This window comes from Ambystoma mexicanum, chromosome 1q, assembly GCF_040938575.1.
Source record: "Ambystoma mexicanum isolate Mex_15411 chromosome 1q, UKY_AmexF1_1, whole genome shotgun sequence".
Taxonomy (NCBI): Eukaryota; Metazoa; Chordata; class Amphibia; order Caudata; family Ambystomatidae; genus Ambystoma; species Ambystoma mexicanum.
Window position 1 is genome coordinate 1,407,610,927 of NC_090922.1, and position 26,988 is coordinate 1,407,637,914.

Here is a 26,988-nt window from a genome sequence, read left to right on the forward strand (position 1 = left end):
GAAATGTTAGATGCTCCAATGATTTCAGCTGTCCAGAACATGTCCTGGGGGGGGAGGGGTTCTCAGCCTCCATATGCAGGTTTTGGGTGGATGGGGGGGGTTTGTAGGAGAGGACCCACGGACAGGGCCTTAGGGAGGGGGCCTTCGGGGAGGGAGCCGGCTAAAGCCTGCCGGTCCCCAGTTGGCCAGTTTAACTTTCCGGATGCCCAATAGGATTGCAGGGAGGCAAGTTGGGAGGCACTCCAAGCGGCCTTTACAGGACAGCAAAGGCGGCGGCCATCTTGAAATTGCTGCAAGGATGGCAAGAAAAGGCACAACAGAAGCAAATAGATAGCAAACCACTCAAGAACACAGTTGTCGGCAAGAGGTGCCAGGCCGCGCGGTAGAAAATGCACAGTATTACAAACTTTCCAGTCCAAATAAAAAAGGTCTTCAATTTCGATAAAGATGATGGGATTTCTCCATCATCTCTGTGGTCTCCTACCTCTTTGCAGCAGTGTTATGGCCGCATGGCAAGACCTCCAGGTGTGCAGTCGGTCTGGGAGAGGAACACACATCTTCATTAACATGTCCAAAACTTTGTGGACAGAGACTAGCATTATTTCAGGACATTTTTAAGTTCTCTCTCTGTATTCAAACCACGTTCCACACAACATAGAGATAGCAATTTTCTTCTGCTTGCAGTTCCTACCAATGGGTTTGGTTTGATCTTCTCAATTCAAAAGAATTTCAGTGTCACCGGTACACTTTTTCCAAAGATTTTGATTTTCAAATCCAGTTAAACAAATGTACTGCATTTTGATCTTCATCAACTCTTAATGTCACAGAAATGTATCAACCAAGTGCAATAGGAATAACTATCCTTCACCAGTATTCACATTCCCAAAAGAAACTGGACAAACATTTTGAAAAAACATGACATTTTTCACCATTTCTAGGCAGGACACATGGCAGTAAGCCCAAATATCAATCGTGCGATCCCCATTTGTTCCACAGTTTCTGGTGCTTCACAGGGCAACCCGAGCTGTAAATATTTTCTCTTCTATAAAGCAACATTTGTCCACCCCCTATTCCGAGGCCACCAGTCTCGCTACACCTTTCACTCCTCACAAGGAGGCTTTTTCATTTGGCCACTACCGCGGTGGCAAAAATATATCTGGATAACTCAGTCTTGACCTAGATATTAAGCAGCACCAGTTTGGGGCACATCTATAAAGGACTCAACAAACTCTTTACGAGTGTCGCAATACACTGCCCTAGTTAACCTTCATTTCAGCACAACTCCACAAGACATTAAGAAAGAAAATAGTTCCTACTGCACAGAAGACATCTTGGATCAGGGACTTCAATCTTTTGCAACAATTCTCTGGATAGTAAATGTTTGTACAAATCGCTTTTCCTTTGTACAACTATGTATAAAATGTATATACTGTGCCATGTAGCCATTACCTTCCACACAAGTGCCTAGTTACCCATGGGTCTGGCGCGCATTATAAACAAACAAATCATGTCCAGTATTTTAAATTGTACAAATTGAAGTCTACCAGTGATGCCCACTTGAAATCATCAGGGCTTCTGTCCATTTCTCAACATACCCACGTTGGATTTCCAATTGGCTCTGAATTTTATTAGAGTAGGTGATGGAACACTAGTGACCACTTGATAAAGCATGAAGGTTTGTTTATAAGCCCTTCTGGAATTAACATCCAGCTTGTAGTGTTCTAGAAACACCAACCCACCTGTAAACTGCCTTAATAGGGCATGCATGATTCAGATTTACAGAAAACTCAATCATACGTGGATTCAACCTCTCAAGTCAGGGAAGGAGAACATGAGAAATAAAATCCTCTACTTTCACTATACCTTAATCCACTCACAGGTACTTTTTCCTCCACTTTTTAACTTCTGATATGTCCGGGTTGTTCCAGAGTCGGGCCACAAAGGTAACATTCCCCTGGCATCAAATTGCTAGTGACCTCCCTCTTAGATTGTAAGACATTTCTTGTTGTCTGAGGAATGCCCAATCTTCTGGGTGGTCAATAGAGGACCTGCCATGATAGATTCCTGTTCAGCAGAGCGATTTCAAGCTGGAGGTGTGTCTATGTTTAGTCATCCCGAGGTGGGAAGCCCCAGTAATATTTTCGGATATGAGGTAAGCCAGTACCACCTTCCCAAACTGATCAATCGGGTCTTCAACAGCACACAGGGTGTTTCATCTGCCCAGATAATCTTCCACAACATAGCACCCATATCCTATCTGTGGGATAGCAAGTGGAGTGTTTAGGATATCAACAAAGCCTGCTTAAGAAAAATAGCGCAGCCAGCCCCAGAATTTAGACTGGAAGATCGACCAATGCCCTGCATCCTTCTGTAGTTTGTACAGTACAGAGTTTAAGTACCTCCTTAATACATTTTTGTGTTTACAAATGTGCATCCCAGTAGAGGTAAAGGACTCTCGCGAACAGGAATCGCCTCAGTTTTCCCCTCACAATGGGAATAAGATATACTTACCCTATTTTATTTTGAAACGTCTATAGATGACACATTTCTATATCATATCCATTCCTCTCGGGTTTGACATCTTGGGATCATGCAGGAATACTGATAAGAGTATAACATGATATACTATCCAAATCTCCTGGCCATGGAAAAACCTGCAGTATGGTGGTTCCTCCTAATCAATTCCGCTAGAGGTTGCGTGGTTAAACTGAAGTGAGAGGGCATTCCTGGTGGGTACCTCTCTGTATGGATTATCATGACATATCAGATAACGCATATCCTGGCCAGTGGGTTAGCGTATATAGAATTCCATTCAGTCAAATCCAAAGGCCTTTTCCGAATCTAAAGACCTTATAGACAAGAGGCCCAGTAGAATGTCTGCCACGGATATCGCTTTATACAGCCTTCTTAAAATCATCTTCATAGCTCTGCCGGACAGAAAGCTACTTTAAACCAGTATGTAACAGAATTGTAATCACCGTAATGTCTGCTATGAACTTGGATTCTCCATTGAGAAGGAAGAGCACAAGTCTGGTGGCTTTCCTTGCTTATGTGTACCCACAATAGTAGCTACTCTCAGATGCCTAGAAATTCCCCACGGTCTATGCTAGCAGTAACCCAGTTTAGCATATGTGGGCTGCGCTCCACCCCCCTCCCCCAACCTTATTACACAGTTTCAGAAGCAAGCCATTGGAAACTGGGTTCTTCCTCACTTGGGGTTTCATTATTGCCCACTCTACGGCTTCCACTGTGACATTCTATCCAAGCCTGCTATTTACCAATGGCCTCAGCCTTTTGCTCACTGCATTTACAAACCCCTTCCTCTTGAGTTCTAATCGCTCTAATCCAATGAGCACTCTTATCTACTTTCTCCATGCCAGCCAGCTGGTGCTTTGGCATTCTCCAATTGTTCAAATATTTTCCTTGGCCCTTGCAGAGAGAATAGATGCATCCATCCCCTTCATCACAGCCTTAACGCCTCACCGTGCCCCAGCGCAGTCGAACAAACCAACATCACGTTGCAAGTAATCGTCCATTTGGCTTCAAGCATCTCCAACATTTTGGGGATACCCAATCGAAAAATGTTCGTCCACAAAGACATTCCCCTCCGTCACTTCCTCCCAGAGAGTAGAACTGCGAAATACCGAGAAGCAGGTATTACACCTCTTATAGGACTGTGCATGGTGACAAAGAAATCAAGACTACACAATGATGAATGGATCATGCAGTGAAAGGGGAAGCCTCTCCCACCAAGGAGTACTCTGTACTTCGTAAGTAATGGCTTGTAATAAAGGGAGGCCGAATGAGTGTGGGGGCATAAATAATGGTTAGATAAGGTATTAATTCTCCCCATATCGCTCCAGAAAATGATATATAAAACTCGATCTCTTTCAACTTTATGAAACGAGAGTGATTTCTGCATGAACACCCTATAAGAACCTTTGAAAACGTGTTAAATCAAATAATATCCCCTTTCCAAGAAACTACAGTGATAACTAAATGTGTTTCCTGAATTAACTTTAGGTGGGGGCAAAATCAAGTCAGGAATTGCGCTACAGAGACACTTGTATAAATCATTCACATTCCTTGATCTACATGTGAACAGATTCAAGCCTTCAAGTACACTTCTTTGCAATGTCATCCCATATGCTACCTATATTATTACAACAGGTCCATAGGACAAAGTCGGCAACACTTCCAATGGAAAACACAAAATATAACAGGGTTCAAAATTGCTGGGAGGTATTTATCTACCGATTAAAGTCTAGGGAAGCCTGGTTAGGTTGATACCAACAGCTATCAGGAGCAAAATTTGGCTCCTCATGCCCAAACATATCCATATGACGTGTATAAATGAGCTTTAGGATACACCCATAAGACATTTGTAGAATAATGGGTCGTACATAAAATGTCAAAAAGTTACAGTATGCATCTCATGTGGGAGTTAAGTTTGAGGCCCACAATATAATAGCTCCATTTGAGGCCCACAATATAATAGCTCCTGGTTCCCAAAGGTAGATTCTGCTTACTAGGTGATGTTGGATACCCAGAAGCTGCTTTTAGCTCCTGCTAATAAAATCCTTATTTTGATCCCTGCATTAGCATGTAAACTTCTCCCAATTCCGCCCTTCCAAGTATTGGTTATCTTGTTATGAGAAAAAATATAATGTATATAAATGTATCCAAGCAATGTTGAGGTAGAGGACAAAGATTACTCTCAGATTCATAGCATCTTGACCAGGTCATCTTATATGATCAAAACATTTCAGGATGTAGTCCATCCCAGTTTCAGTGGTGCTGTTCATAGATCACGGAGTCCACTGCCGATTTTACTTCATTTCGTGGAATCGCCAGTCGCCGTCACCTTGCGGTTTCCATCTGCCCTGCTCTACTGTCATTTCTGGCCTTGGCCTCAACTGCCACTATGCTCCTGCACACCCATATTATCAATCAGCTATTTTGCACACACTCCCCAGCCACACACACATCATCCCTGACATGCTGCACCCACTCTCTCATTGTTGCATTATTTACAAAAGGCTACTGACTAAGCAACAACCACCGACCACACACACTTTCTTTGAAGCTCTCACTTCCTCTCCATCACACCCACACCTCATTTATCCACCTCATTATAGCGCCCAACACACAATCCAAACTTCCACTGACCAGACCGACTTCACTACTGACAACTACAGCTCCCTTGCATCAATATCTACCATGGCAATTTCAGCCCTGGAAGACTCCATGAGACAACAACCCATACTAAACACTGTCCTCGCCCTTGGACCCTCGCACAACTCATCAACCATGACCTTGATTTCAGGGAGAGAGAAAAAAAGAAATCAGCTTTTTGTGCAAAATCTAATCTGGGTGTTGCAATCTGACCACTTGCGACCTCTCACTACCACACAAGATGCTCCAACCTGCCACACATGCCCACAGACAGACATTACAGACGCAGCCTTAGCACCCCTCATACCACCATCCTCCTCCTCCTCCATAACAGCATCACACAGCCAGTAGACAAAATACACACCCAAAGAAATCACAAATCCTGCAACCACCAAAATGAACCATGGGTTGACAGTTTCATCATTGCCCTCTTTACAGCTTCCGCCGTGACATCCCTCTTCAAACCTGCCATTTATCAAAGGAATCAGCAATTTGCACACAGCCTTTGCAAATCCCTTCCTCTTGAGTTATAATCTCCCTAATCCAACAAGCACTCTTCTCTACTTTCTCCAGGCTGGCCAGCTGGTTGCATTAGTTTCGCTTTGGCATTATCCAATTGTTCAAATATTTTTATAATTTCCCTTGGCCCTTGCAGATAATTTCCTTGGCTCCTCTCTACCAAGTAGGAAGCAAGACCCCTAGGAAGAACCTGGCTAAAGAACACATTCCCGCCACCAGGGCACTCCTTAAAAACACTGCTGCAACTAATACATAACTACCATAGGCTATGCCAAAGCCACCTACTACCGCAATAACTCTAATCCACCTCATTGTGCAGAGAAACATTTCAAAATCATCAAGGCCTTCTCCAAGCCAGCATACACACATTCCATAACCTGTCCACTTCAGTATTCTACTTAGGCCTCCTCCCTATGCTGTCCCGCTTCCACCCCCTGCTCCCAAACATAACAGATTGCACACTTTCCATCCCAGCGAAAGAGACCCTCATCCCATTCACATCCCAAAAATTCCTACACACTGCTTCGATGACGAATGTCCACTTCAAGCCACATTCTTTTTCACCACTGTGCTCACTCCACACTGGCTGAACCTCAAATCCTGTCTCACATCGTACTATCCCCTCCACACTCAGAACTGGACAATTCCCCCCTCCTGAAAAAGACATCCCTTGACCTCACTGAAAACTACCACCCCATCACTATCCTGCCCTACCTTGCTAGGATCATGGAACACTTCGCAACCAGACCACAATACTACCACATAATCAACTAACTCAACCCCTTCCAATTTGGCTTTCCACATGGTCACAGCACTGACACCGCAACACTTCGCATCCTCAACATCACAGACAAAAGATGCACAGTCCTACTTGTAATCCTCGACAACAATGCATCTACCATAGCATTCCCCTGAACATACTACCTCACAGGATGAACCTGTCAGGTGCTGTCCACAACTGGTTCACATCCCACCTCACTGACAGAACAAACTTAACTATCGACTTGCCATCTTTTCTTCATGCACCCATACCCGCTGTCAACAAAATGTGAAGCCTACAACTATGAAAGACGAGTCACATCCTCCCCTTCCTTCCCAAATGTCATCCACACCACATAACAAGCACTGGTACTACGCAGGACAACGGTAATCTTCTCCTCACTGGCCTCCTCAACAGAACGCTTTCCCCTGCAAGCCATACAAAATGCAGCAGCGCAACTCCCACTCACATCACCCCAGCACTCTCCGCTCCACTGGCTCCCCACACGTCAGATATATGGCTTCAAAGGACTCTGCATTGTATTCAAAGCCATCTAGCTCAATACCCCATATTACCTTCACAACAAACAAACCCATCACCCAAACAAGCACCAGACAAGCATGGTCTGCATATTCCACACTGCAAACTAAATTGCTCACAAAAATAATCATTTATCCAGACTACAAACAGGTGACCTTTATCAGAGCCTCTTCTGAAGCAAGTCTACGTAGTGAGAGCAAAAATCTTAACTTAATACAATGAAGAATGTCCTGGCTTTTAAACTTGCATCAGAACAAATGTATTCTGTATACTTTGTGCAGGAATGCAAATGGCACCCACTTAGGAAATATTTGCATGAATGAAGTGCACCCGAGAAATACATCTCAATGTGTCATCTACTACCCGGCACAAGAAGTTACTTGCTCCCTCAATTCTCCACATACACCTCCCCACAATTTCTTACTCACCAAGCACTCGTCAATGGCTAGTGGCAGGAGATGTTAGATTCCCACGAAGAGTACATTAGGTTTCTGGAATGTAGATGAGCCCATTTGTTGTGGTGACAGCTACAAAGGCAGGAGCCTGCAGCAGATGTCTAATCTGTACAGCAAAGTAGAAAGCCAGAGTAGTGGGATAAAAGTATGGTCAGTCAATTCAGTTTTGGCCGCTTACTTGAATCCCTTCGTGAATCACTAAAGCAGTCTTTAAAGATATCGTTTTAGCAAACGCTGTCCCCAAAATGAGATGGGAATGTTACCCTGTCACCATATTTATGAGGTTAAAGTTATGGCAGACCAACGTTCCATCATAGAATGCCATCGTGTGCACCCCGTAAAGTGATCGTTGGTCGACCGATAACTGGGACTTTTTCAGCAGACTGGTACAGCGACATCCATTCGGATGGACCTGTACTGGGGTCTTATTTTACAATAAACTTATTTGCCTATAAGGTGAACCTACCCTGTTTTTCTTTTGGTCATCACTACGTTTTGTGGTGACTAAGCGGAGGAAGACATCCAACGCGGAGCAGAGCATCCTTGCTCCGATGGGCGGATGTCGTTGGTGTGGCTGGAGGTTTCTATAGTGGGCAGTATCTGCCGGAGTCTGAGCGGGGTGTTGCCTTGCAGAGAGTGCCATCGCCCGCTCTGGTCAGTGGTGGGCCGTCTGAGGCAGGATTTGGGCCTGCTACTCCATTAATAATGGTGGCAGAGCAGTGCTGGCTGGAGTGCCGCACTTCTTGTGAAGAGGTGCCTTTGCTGATCCTCACGCATAATCGAGTCCGTCTGGGGGGAGGTGCTGTATGCATGTGGGGGTGTGCATATTCCTTTGCCATTCCATAGTCAGACTGGCAAGAACAGAATATGTGTGTCTGGAAGGCGATGCGCCACCTTCAGGTCTGGCGGCACAGTGAAGGGTAGTGCACCCTATTTTGGTCAGGCAAGACTGTGTCTAGGTTACTTGTCGCTATATCTTATCAAGGTCAGACTGTACTGCAAGCATTTCCTACGGAGTCTATCCAGACAGCTAACAGTTCAGCTGGCAGAGGGAATTCGTCCTGCCAGGGACATTTAGGCTGATGTTGAGGAACCTACACATTTGTTTTGTTTTTATTTATGTGTTTTTGGCAGTGTGAATTTCTTCCAGATTGGGACATTGTTGTGGCAGTGGGAGGTCGCGCCTGCCGAACATTGACAGGTGGTGGTTGGGCGAGAATAGGGAGTCGCTCTAGTTGGGGGAGGCATTTCTTTATTTCCAATTGTGTGTGTTGGTTATTTGCCATATTTGTAAAATTATCAGATATTGCAATGCAGAATCTGGACCCATGCCCCAGGTTTTTGGCTACCCCTGGTGAGCCACCAGTCCCGTGTGAGGACTGGAAAGATCTTTTTAAACTCTATTTTGTGGCATCAGATTTTGATAGATTATCTGATGAAAGGAAATTCTCAACTCTGTTGTGTGGGGACAGAGGCGGTTAGGATGAAAGTTGCCAGATGTACAAGAGGTTGATGGTGAAGACGTCGGGAGCAGGGATGGGGATGGTGTGTATGGTTAAGAGATTAGGAAGCTGGTGGCTGAGTATGGCAAATAAGTAAATGTGGTGAGAGGTATACATTCTTTTCAAGGAAGCAAGGGATTGGTGAAACAGCTGATTCGTTTCTGGCTCATTTGAGAGGACTGTTGACTTCATGTGAATTTACAGGGAGGGAGGAGTACATCCGGGAGCAGCTAATGATGCATACATCCAGTCAAAAGATTCAGGGACCATTATGGCAGGCGGAGAACCATAATTTACAGGTGGCGTGGACTATTGCCAAGTGGATGGAGTTAACAAGCAGGAGCTTGAAGGAAATGAATGCTAAAAATGGAAAGGCGAGCATGCAAGTGGGAGTGATAAGGAGACGTTTGGGGAGGAGTCAAAAGTGCATGCAGTAAAAAGGTACAACAGGTCAGAGGGAAGTAGTCAAGTTCACTAACAAGTGAGGCGCATGGGGCATTACCAGATGTGGGTTTGAGAAGCATGCGCTTAATCCCAAGGAGTGTTTTGCCATGAGAGTCAAGTGCGGAAGGAAAGGGCATCGCTAAATTGTGTAAAACAGCGTGTCAGAGGTTGAGACAAGTGTTAGTTAGTGTATGGTGGAGGAGAAACAGGAGTGATCCAACAAGATTATCCACATCGTGGGTGAAGTGGCTGAGCATGAAGGGGGGGGAAATACACTCCTCCCGATGTAGAAATTGTTGTGGATGGGTGTGCTATTAAAGCATTAGCCGATTCGTGGTCACCTTACAGCATTATATCTGAGAAGCATATGGAAATCTGGGGTGACAAGAGCCACATGTTGCACACGTCTGGCATGCAGCCAAAAACTTATGGTGGTGGGTAAAAATTGACATCTGGCGTTTGTTTGGTGTAACGTTGCTTATAGTAGCAAACACATTTGTGCTGAAGTGTACGTAGTGGCAAAAGGAGATTGTCTGGTGGGGTGGAAGCAGCAGGGAAAACTTGGTTTGGAATTGCATCCTGGGAAAGAATTACAAGCGAGGATGGTTAGCAAAGACAAGTCTGAGAGGTTCATGGATGAGGTGGGGAGGAAATTCAGTAACTTGTACTGCAAAGGTATTGAAGATGGCGTGGATATTGTCGAAAAGTTCAGTTGGTGGAGAATGCTATGCTTTGTGTGCATAAGGTGAGGAATCTTCCATTGGGGGTGAGAGAAAAGGTTGGGAATGGAGTTACGAGGTTTGTGCGAGCAGGGTGAACCCATTGAATGTAGCAATTGGCCATCTCCTATTGTCATGACACAATGACTCAGCATCCGGAAGGACGGATTAGGTTGTGCGCAGATTTAAGGGATTTGAATCGCAGTATCTTGGTCAACTGCCATCCCTTGCCCAGAGTGATGGAAGTGTTAACAACTACAGAGGAGGCAGCGTGGTACTCAAGTTCTGTACCTCATGTGTGTAAGAGGAATCATTTGTTGTATTCTCTGCCACGCACGCAATGGACACAAACGTTCTACCATCACATCCGCCCTGTAAAGAGACAGTTGGTCGACCGTTAACGGCGTCTTGTTCAGTGGACTGGTACAGTGACATCCAGTCGGATGGGCCTGAGTGAATACCCAGTTTGTCATTTGGTATTAATACAGATAACATTGAACAACGCAGGCCTGCTGTTTAGCATCATATTGTATGTAGCCCCTGGCACAATTTGGGCCTGGCTAATGTGGGCTACATGCTGGTACCCTGCAGGAAATTAAGAAATAAAAAAAAGGCAGCCACCATGGGGTATAGCATTTTATTTACGGTTTGTGTGTGAACATTGGCGTATTATATAGTATTAAACCATCCAGCCTACCATGGGGCTGAATAGAATGTTAACAGGAAAATGAAAAGAACAGATAAAAGTCTCCTCTGTCCAGTGGAGGAACTCTTAGGGACTAGCTGTAGCCTGTGGCCCAAATAGGGGCTGCATGCTTGTCCCCTAAAGGAAAACCTGGAAAGAATAGACACAGACATAAGGTATTTTATTTCATGTATTGTATGTTTTATTTCTGTGTATATGTTTTTAGACTAATAAATCCAGCCACCATGAACAGCAGAGGAGATGAAAGCTAAAACAATCCCCTGGAGGGGGGCAGGGCCATCCATGGACCACAGACATTGGAGACGCTGGGCTGAGAGAGTGGGGAATGGGGGGGGGGGGGGGGGGGGGGAGACCCGGTTTGATAACTGTGGACCTGGGCTGCAGGCTAGAAGAGGTACCCGGTCTGGGCCGTGTAGTAGCCCGAACCAGGCAACCCGACCGCGCCCAAACAGGCTGCCTTGGGGCCAACGAGGCAGGCACAACAGTGAAGACCTGAGCCACCAGAATGGTGAATAGCAGCAATGTCAGCTCCACTGTGGAGAGGGTGTGGGGGGGTTGCAGTGAAGAAAAATCCCAAGCTGCCCTATTAGGCTTGGGCGAAGAAAGGGGGAGTGTAGTTCCAGCTGCCTCATTGTAGCAGCCCGAGTGGAGAAGACACGAGCGAGGTAGCCTAGTTGAAGAGAAGCAGACAGCATCCAGTGTCCATCAGACGCCACAGCGGGCCATGAAGATCCAGCATGCCGCGGACAATGCAACTGAACACGGCTCTGACCATGACAACAGGGCCTGTGCCTGAATTCAACATCCCACCCGCAGTGGGAACGGTGGCATGCCAACAGGGATTATGCCTGGTTTTAAAAAGGGCACTGCGGGGTGCAGGGGGGCTGGCCCTAGGCCACTGGGCTGCATGAAGATTGGAAGAGGTGGTGATGCAGGCGAGCCCCCACTCCAGCAGGGAGCTGCCCAGGAACATTAGAAAGCACGAGTCGCGCACAGGGAGTCGGGGAAATAGTCCCAGGAGGTGGAAGGCCCCAAATGCCATCAGCGGAGTGTTCCCCAGAATCCAGAAAGGGAATTAGATATAAGAGGTTAAGTGTTTTGTAAAGGAGGGGTCCCGTGAGATTCTTATAATATCCACCTTGATGTCTGTGTCCAGTGTAATAAGATAAGAAATCCGGGTGTAGCAAATATCCTGTCATCAACAATTTTATTTTACAAGTGCAGGCCCCTCTCTAACCGAGTGGCCTTGGTGGTTCCCATGGGGACTGTCGCTTGTCTGGGGTGATGAGTCCTGGGGTGATGGAGGACACTCTTTGCTTGGACCAGGGTCGGAAATTCAGGGTCTACATAACAGCTGAAAGGAGAAGCAGCAGAAGGCAACAAATAGCAGCTCACTTGAGGGCCGGGGGCCTTGAGGAGTTTTGGTAGCCAGGCTGCATAGGACAGGGGCTGCCCGGCATCAAACGTGGGTACAAGGCTGTGGGCCTGGTATGGCCGAGCACCCACAGGGCCTGGTGGAGAGTCAGCCAGACTGGTCGGGCCCAGAAGCAAAGACCCAGGGTAGCGTGGGGATAAGAACAGGACCGCTTAACTCAGAGCTGCCTGTGCAGAGCAGCCTGGGACCACGTGCTGCAGCCAAGGCCCTGTGGAACCCAGCGCCAGACAGGGCGGGGCCAGAAGAGAAGCCCTCCTGGGCTGTGTGGGCCAAAAGTGGACCGGGAGAATGAAGGAGCAATCGCAGTGCAAAGCCTGCACATCCGGACAGGCGGGGCAATGAAGGTCCTGAAGTACCAGGTCGCTGAGCATGAGGTAGGGCCAAGTGAACAAGTGTAGAGCACCCGAGAGCCAGCTCGATCCTGCTCCCTCCCGCTCTGTGCTGCACAGGTACGTAGTAGATACGGGAGGCATCACAAGTGAAGCAGTGATGGCGGCATCCCCATGGCAATGGGCGGCACTGCATGAAAGAAATGAATGTATGCCCAGCACGCGACGAAAGCAGCACCTCACCCCTCTCCCCCCCCTAACAGGCCATGTGGGCACTGAATATTGAGACAGATCGCCAGGGGCGGCAGCAGAACCAGAGGAGAAAACAGTGGTGCCACTTCATGTTGAGATTGTGCCAGCCCCCAGGGCCTTGTGGCTGCTGTAGGACTTCTATAAAGCATAGGCTGTGCAGCATGGCCAGAGGTGCTCATGTAGCAACAGGGCGCCTTGAAGATTAAAAGACTTCAACTCAGATACGAGCGACATGTCAGTGCCCCATGTGGTGGACAGGGCACCACATATTCAATATCTCTGCACTGATGGCATTCATGAGGGCTTCTTCAGCACCAAGGAAGCTCGCATCCTTACCCCCAGAGATGTTAAAAGCCCCAAATACCATGTCCTTCCAGACATCCATAAAGATATCAATAACCCACCAGGCAGACCAACTGTCTCATTCTGTGGCTCTATTTGGGAACCCATGGGAAAATGCTTGGATTTCTTTCTCCCACACTTAACCGTTTCACCTAAAGCTTTTTTTGAAAGACATACATTATCCAACTTGTCGAACACTAGCCTTTTCACTCACTCCTTGTCACCCTTAACATTAGTGCTCTGTATACCAACATCCAAGTTACAGAACATGTGGTCAAACCAGCGACCCATCTCCCATGAAGTTAACAGAAGATTTGGAGGTCTTCACTGTCTGCGCTGCCGACCTGTGTCTATCAACCAGACAAAATATCGAACCAAAAAAGTGGTTGCAAATTTTGTTACTGAGTTGTTAAACCATTTTATCAAAAAGAAAAACACAAATTCCAACTCTTGGAGTTGTGTACATTTTTACAGTGTTACAATGGAAAGATCCACAAATTAAATTTACATCAAATGTTTGTAAGTTTACAATAGAAAGGTCCACAATATAGTATTTTATCAGAAATAAAGTGCCAATTCAATATTTCATCAGTGAAAAACGCCAACACCTGTTTCAACCCTAACCGGGCCGTCTTCAGGGCATATGAAAATATAAGTGACTGATTGATAAGTTGTCGGCTATTTAACTGTGCGTAAGAACCGCACAATGTTTAGTTCCGTTTTTATCGTTTTTTTTCCTCTAGTCCAAAACAACCGTTCATTGGTATACGTGAACCTGCAAATCTCGGTATTTGGGTTAAATGGCGCGCATGTCAGGTGCGGCATGGTATCCTAATGTAAATTTCCAGATATCAAGCATGTTGTAAGCTTGGCAAAGTTGCACATATTTCTCTTGAATGCGTGTCTCCCATGAAGTCACTGCAGTGTGGCCGGTCGCAGTGTTTAGAAAAGTAAAAATCTCCCATGAAGTGCCTACGACCTTCCTCATTAAACTTCTCAAGACAGCTTTGGACAGGAACTACTTCACATTGGATAACAAACGGTACATTCAAACTAAGGTACAGCTAAGGGAGCAGCTTTTACTCCCAGCATCGAAAATCTGTTATATAAATCATATATTTTCAGACCACCAATACACATCCAACATTAAAATGTTGCCATCATCTTGATTTGGCAAGGCTCTGGAGATCTTTTCCATGAATTTTCTGACTGGCTAAATGGGTTGAACCCACACTTGAAATTTTCTATGCAATTCAGTTCTGAAATGTCCTTCCTCAACCTCACCATCAAACTCAAGGAGGTTAAACAATTTCATTTTAAAGAAGCCCACTGACAGAACACCATCTTACATAACACTATTCAAAATCAAAAAACCTCCGACAACCTGCCATTCAGTCTATTTCTACGTCTACACAGAAACTTCACAACCAAATCAGATTATGTGGAACATAGCAACACAAAGTTTTGCGCCTTGAAACACTTGTGTATAGGCACATTATAAAGGTCACATCATATCACTATACCGATGGATTCCCTGCTGAGAACTTTTTGTGCTGAAGAAGGCTGGGCCAGTTGGACATAATAGGCCCCCACAGTTAAAACCCTTATGCACAGGTCTACAGATAGACACGGACTATCTTTGAAAACTACATTACCTGCACCCTCAGACTGACTCTAGATCCTTTTTGTATATTTGTAAACATCAATGCATTTCCTATGCTATGAACTTATTCACAGTATGTGCAATCATAAAATATATGTGGTCTTATTATTTGGCTTTTTGAATTTTATTGTGCCTTTTCATTCTGTATCTGTATTAACTTGTGGACTGTACATCTTTTACAATTTGTTTTTTTTTTGCAAGATGGCTGATTTTTACAAGCCACCTAGTCTAGGGACCTCCTTTGATTGACATTCAAGAAACAGTGTCTTGTTACTGGCTAGCCCCGGGCACCAGTAAATGGGGGCAGTGCCTGTCTCCAGGACATGAATCAAAGAACAGAAGAAGGAACTGTGAAGGGTGTGACTGACTGCAGCAGTCACACCCATGTATACATTGCACATAGTTTTGAATGTGTATAGCTTAAATGTTCATAGTTACGTATTTAGTAATGAATAAATATGTATATATGTTTTGTATGAATATTTAGGTGTTTATATAGAAGTGGAAATAGTTCTTACTCGTGCAGGAGGCAGGAAAGGAATGTGGTGGCCTGCCAAAGGCCACCTATGGGTAGAGACCCCCCTCCCCCACTGGGCCCTTCCTTCTATTTCACCGACACCACACACTGTAGAGGGAGTCTGTTCCATAAGTGGCGCCCTAAGAGTCTCACCATGATTCCCTGCTTAGGGAGTGTGGATTGGCAGAGCAGATCCTCAGAGCGAAAGTCACGACAGGTTAGGTAAGGGAAAGATGTAGCTATGCTATTTAAAGTTAACACACTTCTGTTACTATGCTTTGGTTTCAAATAGAAAGGGCCCCCGGTTCGGATCATTTACAAAATCCACCTTGGTGTCGGTGGTCCTCTGAATGGGGTCAATGGAACAGTGAAAACGGAGGGGGAAGCCCATCTCCTGTTACAGGGAGGGTTTACCATGGATTTAATATTTGCAGGCTACTTAGAGACCCACTACTTGCAGCGGTTTTCTGGGGAGGAGCTGGGGAGTGCTCCTGGAAAGTAATGTGCCCGCCACCATGCCAAGAAATACCTGCGCTACAATATGGATATTTGTTTTTATTACAAAAAAAAGGCTTGTGCACATTTTAGAATATCTTCCCTTGTAGGCAAGCTAACAATGAATCCTAACAAAAACCCATTACTGACTAGTAAGTTAACAAATCGGCTGGGACAAGAGTTCAGACCCATTGCTGCGAAAATACATTTTAGTACAGCAGTCTGCAATTCCTCGCAATACTTTCCCCAACCTACAATATTAATAAGTTGACATATCAAAATCTGGTTAATTTGAAGCGCTCAATTATGGCCAATTATGCTTGTAAAAGGAAAGCTACATAGTTACTCTGCTCGTGCATAGTTCCGGTTTATATGTTTGTTAGCTACTAACCTGACTACTGGTATCATGCCAATTACTAATACCAGCAGAAAGTACAAGTAGGGTGGCTCTTATGGCGATGTTGTAAAGTTCAATTATACACACAAGATGTGGTCAAAAACAGGCAAAGTCACCTTTTAAACCACAGAACACTGTCTGAAAGTGAGTCGGTTTAGAAGATCTGACTTTCATGACAGCATGAAATCAATTAAATAAAAAAAAGAATCCATGCGATTCCACAAACATGTTGCGTTATTATGTACTTGTATTTATTTGAACAACAGGGATTTCAATTTCTAAACAGAAAGGACTTACAATGGCATTTACAGATGGTGAAGGCATTCCCACAAAAGGGTGCCTCAACAATAGCACAAAGATAAGAACAAGTGGTTAAACAGTTTAACTCTCGTTTTAAAAAAGTAGGACATAAAAAAGGGACAAACAAAACAGGTCGACTTAAAAATAAAACTTTATTGGGGTTTTCATATATACACAGAAAAATAAAAAACAAACATCCGCCCCCATATTACCCGACAAACTTAACCTAACCCTCCCGAACTCCCACCCCCCCACCCCCTTGTACACAGGATGCTAGTCCATCGTTAAGTTTAATGTATGTCTAATATTTGTAAATTCTGCTGACAGTTTTGTTCCATATAATCCCCATGCAAGAAGTACAGAATTGGCACCCATTCTGTTGAAAACATAGCCTGCGCCCGTTGAATCGTATTGGTGACCAATTCCAGGGATAGAAAATTCCACAATTTCTGAAACCAGTCTTTTATATGTGGGGGGTCTGGGGATTTCCATGTCTGAGCCACTACCAATAAGGCTGCCACTTGCCGTTGGATACTTTTCGTATGAATGCATGGGACAAATTGCAGCAAGCATGGGTGAAAGAGTTGGGCAAGAACATCCCTGTAAAGGAGTGGGATAATCTGATGAGAACTGGCACACTCCAAGATGGATTTTTAATTTACAATATGTGTGTCATAGGATTCTGTGTCACCTATACTGGACACCTGCAGGGATGGCTGGCTTAGGTATGACTGAGGGTACATGGGGCTGTGGCCATAGTGGGGGTACTTTATTACACATGCTATGGGAATGCCCAAGAGGGGTTGGTGTTTGGAATTATGTTCCGAGTAGATTCGATTTTGAACTGGGAGTTGCACTGCCAAGAACGCCATATTCAACAATTCTGCTGTCAAATACCGGGAGATGTGTGGTGGCTTGAGAGTATAGTGGGTGGATCAACAGAGGACTTGTGGTGGCGGCATAGCAAATTCAAAGTGTATGCAAGTCGAGGAAAAAGCCAGATGTGCAGGGATTGCTGTTGGACTTGCTAGTTATGAGAAAGTCATGCCAAAAAAACCTGATGCGAGAGGACCCCTATTCAGTAGTATGGGGGCCATTCAATAGACTGCATGGTTGATGCTAGCATTGTAGGGCTAACAGGTGGAAGATAACGACATGAAATGAGAGGGGACTAATATGAAATTCCTATGTGTTGTCTGTTAAGGTTTGTCAAGGGTGTAGTGTCTGGTTGTGTATATGTGTAGGATTAGTTCTAGTGAATAATATTAAATAATGTAAATATGGTTATTTTATTAATTAGAATATTGAGGTTGTAAGAACTATGTACCTAAAATGTAATCCACTGATGTTATGATTAGGTTTGAATTGTGGTTATTTAAAAATTAATGAAGTGTAGAATGAAGAATAAAAATGCCTACCAATTGTATTTCTGCCAGATTATATGTTCCTGTTGTGCCAATCCTAATATGCTTTCACCCAGGCACCTCTCAGTCTTGAAAGAGAACATTATTCCCATACTTTCCTGGACTACATGCCAGAAATGGGACAATTTGGGACACGACCAGCAAACATTCAGCCAGTCTCCTTCCCCCTCCACATTCTCTCCAACAAGAGCCCGGAACCCCTGGAGCCATTCTAAGTAAGCGTTCGGGAGTATAGTGCCATTGGAACATTAATTGAAGTCAAAATTCCCAAATCTGTATGGACCTAGTCATTTTGGTTATGTCTGGCCATAAACAAGACCAGGTTTCTTACATAGTTGGGAGCCCTACGTTTTTTGCCCAAGATTGTCGATATGTGAGTCCTCGGCAGAGGTTGGTCAATTAGAAGTTTATAAAGTCTGGAAATGTGTTCATCTCCCGAACTTGACGTCAAAAATTGCTCAAACGGAGTTCATGTACTTAAAGCAGCTGATTTATTGGATGGAGCCATCAGCCAATGGCGGACTTGAAAATACTGAAAGTGCTAACTCTCCTGAAAGGCCAGCTCCTCTTTACATAACGCAAATGACGTGATGCCTGCCCCAAAAACATAACGGAACTTCGTACATCCCTGTTTTTTCCACTCAATAAAGGAATTGGCAGCTATACCAGGAGTGAACTGTGGATTTGCAAAAGTGGTGGTGAAGGGGGAGGGATATGTGGGAAACTGCTACTGTCAGATAGCCTAATCCCACATTTCCTCCACCAATCCTGTAATCTCGCGATGATGTACATTTCAAGGTTTATCTGTTCTAGGCAGCCATAGTTGCTCTCCCATTCTAGGTCCCACTATTGCCCTTTCATCTGTCTCCATCTCCTATTCCTCCCTTCCACAAACCATTCATTTATTACTCGTAGCTGCGCTGCTCGATAATATGCTCCAAAATTAGGAAGGCCCACCCCTCTCCTATTAGGAGGGAGAATTAAGGTTTTCTACGCAAAGCGGTGGGGCGATTTATAATTCTATATGAAATTATAGATTATTTAATGTAATGAACGGAAAAAGGAGGTCAGGATTCAGATCGGGAGGGCCTAAAATAAATACGACACCTTAGGTAAGATCACCATCTTAACTGAATTAACTCAGGCCGAGCCATGAAACGATCAGGGGGTTCCAATATTGAACTAGCGTCTGAATCCCCGCCAAAAGTGGGCAGAAGTGTGATCATGTAAAATTCACTCCCAACACCCTAATGCTTTTCGGTAACCAACGAAGCTGAATCATTTCATTTACTTTGGCTAATTCACCTTGTTTGAGCCCAATGTTTAAAAGTTCACATTTTGTAACGTTAATTTTAAGACCAGCTACTCCTCCAAGTGTGCAAGTGCTACAGGCAATGAAGTTATTGGCATTGGGTTAGTAATCGTAAAAAGCATATAATCTGCATATGCCATTAACTTACGACTTACTACCCCAAAGGATATGCCAAGTATATTATCTGATTGACGGAGTTGTGATAGCAATGGTTCTAAATGTATTACGTAAAGCAGGGGAGATAGTGGGCAACCCCCTTTCGTGCTCCTGTGGAGAAAATCCTGCAGGGATAACTGCCCATTAACGAGCAATCAGGCCGAGGGGTTCATGTAACTAGCTTGTACTATCGATAAATATTTAGGCCCGAAGCCCATAGCTCGTAGAGTGCCAAACAGGAAGGACCACTCTACACGGTCAAAAGCTTTCTCGGCATCCAATGACACCAATATAGCCTCATCCTCTTTTTTAGCTACCTTTTAGAGAAGGTGGCAAATTAGTCAAATATTATCATGGGCCTGGCGCTCTATTATAAATCCCGTTGATCGCAGTGGATAAGCATAGGCAGAAGGCCTTCTAATCCGTGTGCCAGAATGTTTGTAAATATTTTTCCATCAATATTCATAAGGGCTATCAGGCAGTAAGAGACCCATTTAGCTGTGTCTTTCACCGATTTTGGGAGGAGGATTATTTTGGCCTCCTCCATAGAAGCTTACATTTTATTGCTTCTAGTGAAGGAGTTGAAGAGGTCAGTTAAACTTGAACCCAAAATTGCTCAAACATTTTAGAAAAATCTGCCACATAGCCGGTCCTGGTGTTTTGTGTAAGGTCAGGTTAGCTATTACAAAAATAATACTTAATCCCGGGTAATGTCTGTCTAAATTTGCCCTATACGACTCTGAAATCTTCCCCAGCTGGAGTGTTTGCAAATATTTGTTGATTTGCCAGCTCCGGATCATCTGATTTGTATAGTGCTGAATAAAAATGCATGGAGCTGGGTTATTATTTCTTCCGTCGTTACCCTATCCCCTAATTAATCTTCCACCCCCTATATTGTTTGAGTCGCTATTTTCTGTTTTAATTGTCTGGCTAACATTCGGTCTGCTTTCTTTACCTTTATATCTTTATCTTTTGCTTTAAATACAATAGGCTTTTTTTCTGCTCGTTTAGTGTGTATTAATTCCAGTCTGCCCTTAGCATTGTGGCATTGCCTTTGGAGATTTAATGATGACTCTACCTCCATCTGTTTTAACATATCCTTTACGTCCAGGTCTATTTCCATTTTACGCCCAAGTGTCTCCCTATACACTTGCCTTGTGATAGTCTCCCCTCTAAGAGTCGCCTTGAACGCGTCCCAAACTATATCTAGGCTCACTTCCTCGCTCAGATTGAAAAACCTCTGTAAACTTATGGTTTAGTTCATCACAGAACTTGATCTGACAATATTCCTTTCGGAAACTTTTTTTTTTTTTAAATTAAAAGTTGTTTAGTTTGATGAACAAACTTTACAACATTATTACAAAAACATTTTTTTCATCATAGTTACAAAAATACTTTTTAAACAGAAAATGTCAATGCATAAACATCAAGCATGATTTCAAATAATTATTTCTCCTTATAGTTCATCCAAATCTTATTCTGAAATTTTAATATATTGAATTGTTGGCATTCAAAGATTTAGTTTAATTGATCACTTAAGATACTTGATAGAACACACCTTCCTTATTTTTTCGATTATGCATTTTTTTTTTATCTAGTTCATTCACCAGTATGTCAAGAAATTTGGTTAATACCAGTATTGATTTGCACGAGAATTCCCACATAATAATCTTCCAACACCATTCCCTGGACTTGTCATGCTGAGTAAATTCGGACCAAACAGTGTATAACGGGTAACTTCAAAATAGGTACAGTAAATGGTTAAGTGTTTTAAGGTTTCCCTATGTTTGCCATCACAACAAAATCTACATAAAACTTTTGTCAGCGGAAAGACTCATCCCAACTCACTGTTTTCTCTAAAGTGTGTAGTTGGTTAAGCTTAAATCTTAAATATAAGTTGCGATGTTTATTAGACAGGAATTTCAGCAAATATGCTCTTCGAGGAATTCTTACTGTCGCAAAAATAGATGCTTCCAAGTATAATTTCTTAATTTGCATCTCATTCATAGTGTTTAGCCAATCATGCTCGTAGAGCTGTTTTTTTTTTTTTTTTTTTAAAATCGCAGAGCGATATTCCAAGTCGCTCGGTTTTAGGCCAAATTCGTCAAGCTTGGGGGTTTGGTGGTCATAGAATTGGAGAAAGCTACCATCGACGGTGGATCCCTCCTAATGAGCATAAGAAATACCTCGTAAAGTGAGTGTACTGGAGGGAAAAACATCTTTCTGAAAATTGAAAGCGGACGCCAGTGGTATCTGGAAGAACTCTTGTCACAAAACACAATTAGGCAATGCGTTTGGCATTCTTAATGTAGTCTTCCATAGTTGACCTTGAATTTGGTCTATGGAATCAATGTTTACCAAAAATATATATAGCCCATACAATAGAATAGCTTCTACTTTTAACAAGTAGAATTGTAGCAATGGACACAGAAAATGTCCCAAATTTGGCATACACAATTTTCATTTGGGATCGATCCCAAGGAACAAACTTTTACATGTAACTTGGTTCTCCACGTTTTCTACAGGAATGGAAATACTATTTATAGACCATTTCATAGTGCAAAGTTTCTTTTTCATGTTTTTAAAAATGAAGATTCGATTTTTTTTTACGTTAAGTTGTGATTGAATAAGTAATCAGAAAAAAGGACAAGCTTTTTTTGTAAACCATAGGGTGTATGATCAAAAATCAGCACATCATCTGCAAAGGCAATCCATTGAATCCTCAGGTGCCCACATGTAGCTGGATATGAGATCTCAGTTTTCCATATTTGTCCAATATCAGAGAGGTAGAGGTTAAACAGAGTTGCGGCCAAATTGCAACGCTGCTTAACCCCCACCTCGGTTGGAATAGGATTTGTCGTGGCACCATAATTGCCAATTCGCACCAAGTACGATGTGTCATGATGTAGTTTGGCTATAAGAGAAATTAAATAGTTGGGCACATCTTTACTGTCAAGTTTCTCCCACAATATATTACATATCACACAGTCAAACGCTGCGGAAAGGTCAACCGATGCCATGTATAAGGCACCCGAGTTAGACGTTTTGGTTTTAGACAGCAAGTGTGCTAATACTGTCGCATTTAATGCAGTCCCCATTCAAGCACGAAACCCAATCTGGAATGGGGAGAGAATTGCATGTTGATTTATGTGCGACTTTAACTGTTGTAATATCAAGATCGCAAACACCTTAGCACCAGCATCAATCTGTCAGAAATTTTCGGGGTCGGACTGCCCCCACTTTCTTGTAGATAGGAATTATGATGATTGATTGCAACCATGAGGGTGGTATTTTGGAAAAACAAATAATCTCATCGAACTGGATCTTAAGCAAGGGTGCTCACAGCTCTGTGCTTTGTTTTTAGAACACATGGTGGAATGCAGTCGTGACCCGGTGCCTTAGAATTAATCAGTTTTCCAAGCACCCAGATAATATCAGCCAGAGTCCACCCACTGAAGTCCTCCACCCCACACTGTGTAAATTTAGAAAGCTGGTTATTAAATCTTTCCGGGAGCGAAAACTTATCTTAGTAGAAGTGCATCCAAACTTCTTCAGAAATATTGTTTGTTCGAAGTTTGATCGAGAATCATCCCCCCCTTAATAAGGCCCAAGTAGCTGGTCTATCGTTGCAACATAAGGAGGTAATCATTTCCTGGTTGATGAATGATGGCAAATTCTATAATTTTTGATTTTGTTGTGAAATTTGTTGCTTACTATTCTTTTTTGGCGCTGAAATTCAAGGTCATTCAGTCCCATTTTTCTTAGCTGCCTAATCTCATAATTTCATTTTTTTTTGTATTTTGATTGCAACACTACATAAGTCGGTGGAATGAGGCTGTTTTTTGCCTTGGATTCTACGTTTCACCAGAACTGCTAGTGAGGCTTTGACTATGGCTGTAATTTCTGATACACACACACTAAAAGTATCAGTTTTGTTACTGTGCCTCAAAGTTTGTTTTAGATTCATTTTAATCAGAGCATTTAGACTCACACACACTTTCGGGTTCCACCTTAGGGTGGCCCCTGGTCGTTCACCTATGAGGAAGGTGTTAAGGGGATCACTTTCCCATACTGAAATCCGCAGTTGTATATTGAGATATAAAATACTGTGGTCACTCAGATGTGATAATTTCAGCTTCATTGCATCTTAAACACAAGTCCTATGATACCGCAATGTAGTCAATACAAGATTTCTGGTTATTGCGTGTCCAGGTGTGGGTATGACCCTTAGCCTGAAATGTGGTCAACACAATGTTCCACTGAGACGGGAGTGCATGCCAAAGCACTCCTCTCTTCCTTGATGGCGACATTTCATTTGGGTTGGTTTAGTTAAAGTCGCCTCCAAGAATTACTTTACAGTTCGGCCACTTGGAGAAAACCTCATCAAAAAATGCCTCAAGAATTTCAAAAAGCTTGTGAATGGGAATGTGAAGCTGATTGAAATATAATGAAATTACTAAGTAGTAGTCGCACGTTCCTAAATCTAACTCAATAACAATGGCCACAAAAGACTGCGTAATACGGGACAATAGTAGTGCGAATACAAGGTCGATGTTAAGGAAAATTGCGACTCCACCAGAGGTTCTACCTTTCAGTCCATGAGTGGCTGCACTATGGTAGGAAACAAACCCTCTGATCTCAATGGATTCAGTGGACAGTTTCTTGACACAACATAAGAGTTCATGAGAGGCAAACCTTGTCGCCCATATTAGTAGGTTTTTTGCTCCACACGAATTCCAGTCCATCACTCTGAATGCGTTTTTGCTGCTATGAGGATGTTGGGACAGTGCATCTATGTAATATCTTAGGCGTTTGCAGATGTTGTAGGATTTCCTGTAGATCTCTCCTTTATTGTAGCGTTAACAGAGAAAGGTCTTGGTATAGTTGGAGTTTGTTTCTGTTAAGTGTAAACTGTGTAGCTTGTCTGGTTTACCTTAATATTTGTTTCTTCTGGGGAGGTAACATGCCATTCCAACCAGGTTGTCTTTGGGTCGGGCGCCCGAATCCTGATGTTTTGAACCAACCCTTTGTATTCTGTCTATTAGAATTGTTACCTACGCATCCGTATTCAGCAAAGTCTCTAAATACTTCTGTGACTTTCGCTGAACCCAATAAGGCCGGTAACAATCTCCAATCTTTTGTAGTGGCAGAAATGGCCACTAATTGGGCAAGTACTGCTGCCTCAGGGAGGTGGGACAAGATGGTCCCCACAGGTTCGGGGATGGTAATTTTTGGGATTGGAAGGGGAGTCTCATTAAAAGCTTTTGCTTCTTCAATTGATTGTAGTGGAGTTCAAATTAGTTGCAACATTTTCAGTTCTCTTCTAGGTTCTCAAATTAATTCGGCTTTTATGGTTGATTGAACTTACCATCCTATAGTTCACAGGTTGCAGTGTAATCCATAATATATCTTTAGATGTTAGAGTTCTAAGTGCAGGAAATTTGTGGACTATCCGGAGCATAAATGAGCGGTTGAGGCTCTGATCTCCATTTAGTTCTGGACAGCTGATCCAGCCCAGAATACTCGAGATCAATAGAGAATGCACAGGGTCATCTTTTGAGCTAATGGTCTGGCCAAGCTCCTTATGAATAATTTTGACTTTATTATCTGTAGTAAGAGAACCATCAAGTTGATTGATCTTAATTGGTGTATTAGAGCGGACAAGGTTAGTTTTGGTGTTGATTGATTTTTCATGGGGCTGATCGTGTATTGTTGATGCTTCTGTGGCATCGTAGATTCAAATACATCTTTCCGTCAGGTGGACAATAAAGAGGTGTTGTCCGGTGGTTTATGCACCGAGTGATTTCCCTCGTTTGTTGTCAGTCCCTGTTCCTTGTCACCATTTGGCCCGTCGCACTCTTTTAATTTTGCCTAGCAGTAGTTTTCTTGTTAAGGATGGTTTTGTAAAAAGGTGGATAACAGATTGCTGTAATGTGGTAAGAGAAGCAGAGAATTCTGTTTGTCCAAAATTGTGTTGACTGGTAGTGGAGTTGCTTTTTTTTACCCCTGGTGTCACCCATGCGTGATTGTAGCTGAAGAGCCAGTCTGCTTTCCAAAGAGAGCTCATCCACATTAATCCCTAGCTCAGTTGAAAACTGGATAGATGAGTTGGTCATGATACCCTCACTCATGGGTACGTCACTATTTGGGTTGGCCTCAACAGTGAGATGATTTTTTGGTTAGAGGTTTTAGTTTTTTTGTTATTAGATTCAGCTTCTGCTTGTATGCCGTTGCGCAAATTGAGTCTATTAATTGCGCGAGTGTATAATCTCTTGTTTTCGTGAGATAAAGTGTTTCTGAAGAGCGATCCCATGATTGTCATATAGAGGCAAGTCGCATGCCGTTTGTTGTTTTTTTTGTGATTGTCTTCATTCATAATGGCTAAGAGAGCCGATGGACTATCTGGGTGGTCGGAACAGCAGTACACTGTGCATGTTCCTTGTTCGGGTCTAAATTAGGTACTTCAGCCTCATTGGGTTGATTGAAGAAAAGCAATTGATCGATTTTTTCTGCATGTGTGGAGACCATCTGACAGAGTTAGGCATGAGTAAAGATTCGGATGGTCTCACTATTTTTTGGTGCACTTAATGTTTAAGCAAATGTTGATGGAAATTCAAAGGTTTGACAGCCAGCAATGGAGTTCTGACTGACCCCGGAAGTTGTAATAGGAAAGTCAGTTTGTCTAGCTGTGGATTGACAGTATATAGTGGAGGGCACAGGTGAATGACAGCCTCCTTGTTGCTTGTAATTATCAGCAAATATGTATCCCTCCAATTTGTTCAATTTCGAGAAGATTTCAGTGAGTGAGGACTTGATATCACGAGGCCCATAATGCGTATAATCGTGACCTCTGTCCAAAAGGTTAAGTAGCCTCGAGATTACAGGATAGGAGGCTTCAAATATTTGCAAGTCATCTGCTAGGGTAGAAGGATTGGGTTGTGGGTCAAAATTGTTCACACCAACAATGGGATTGGCAGTGGAAAGGGTTCGCTCTCAGGAGTCGAGCATGCTTGTCCCTCATTGTTTGGTTGGGGGGGGGGGGAACTCTTCAGTGTGTGCTGGGATTAATAAGGGTTTATTGGAAGACGATTCCATCTCATTTTGGGATGTGTGCGGTTCAAAGGAAGAAATACGTAGGCCATCACAGTGTAGATGGACTTTGCGTTTGCCACTCGCACAAGCTATAACTGGGGTTGAGGGACCCACAGAAAGAATTATCCTTTTTTCCAATTCATATAGACAGCAGGTGCTAAAATAGTTATGTCAGATGGCGGACCCGAAGGTGCATCTTCGAATGCTCCCAATGCATGACTAATTTCTGTTTCGGGCACACTTAGGAAGCTCTTCCTCGAATTAGGATGGAATTTACCTTTAATTGGAGTCGTTACAGTGCTAAATGCCACCTCCCCCTGATCAGTTTGATTGGAATCAAGAATCTGAGTGGGTTGTTTTGATGACGCATCATTAACATTAAATGTGTTGATCACAGACATCAGCAGAAAGGGACGCGTTTGTGCTCACACTTTGTGCAGGAGCATTCTGTTGG

The 26,988-nt window shown here is 43.4% G+C and overlaps 1 protein-coding gene across 3 annotated transcripts in view; it reads right to left on the reverse strand.

The window, feature by feature from the left end:
- The window catches only part of NSUN4 (NOP2/Sun RNA methyltransferase 4), a 191,307-nt gene that overhangs the window by 143,825 nt on the left and 20,494 nt on the right, over positions 1-26,988 (reverse strand). The window contains exon 2 of one of the 3 annotated variants that reach the window (XM_069642274.1): positions 485-538. The exons of the other annotated variants lie outside the window; for them this stretch is intronic. The gene's annotated coding sequence lies outside the window, so the exon portion shown is untranslated. The remainder of the gene's footprint in view (positions 1-484; positions 539-26,988) is intronic. 3 annotated transcript variants of the gene reach the window in all.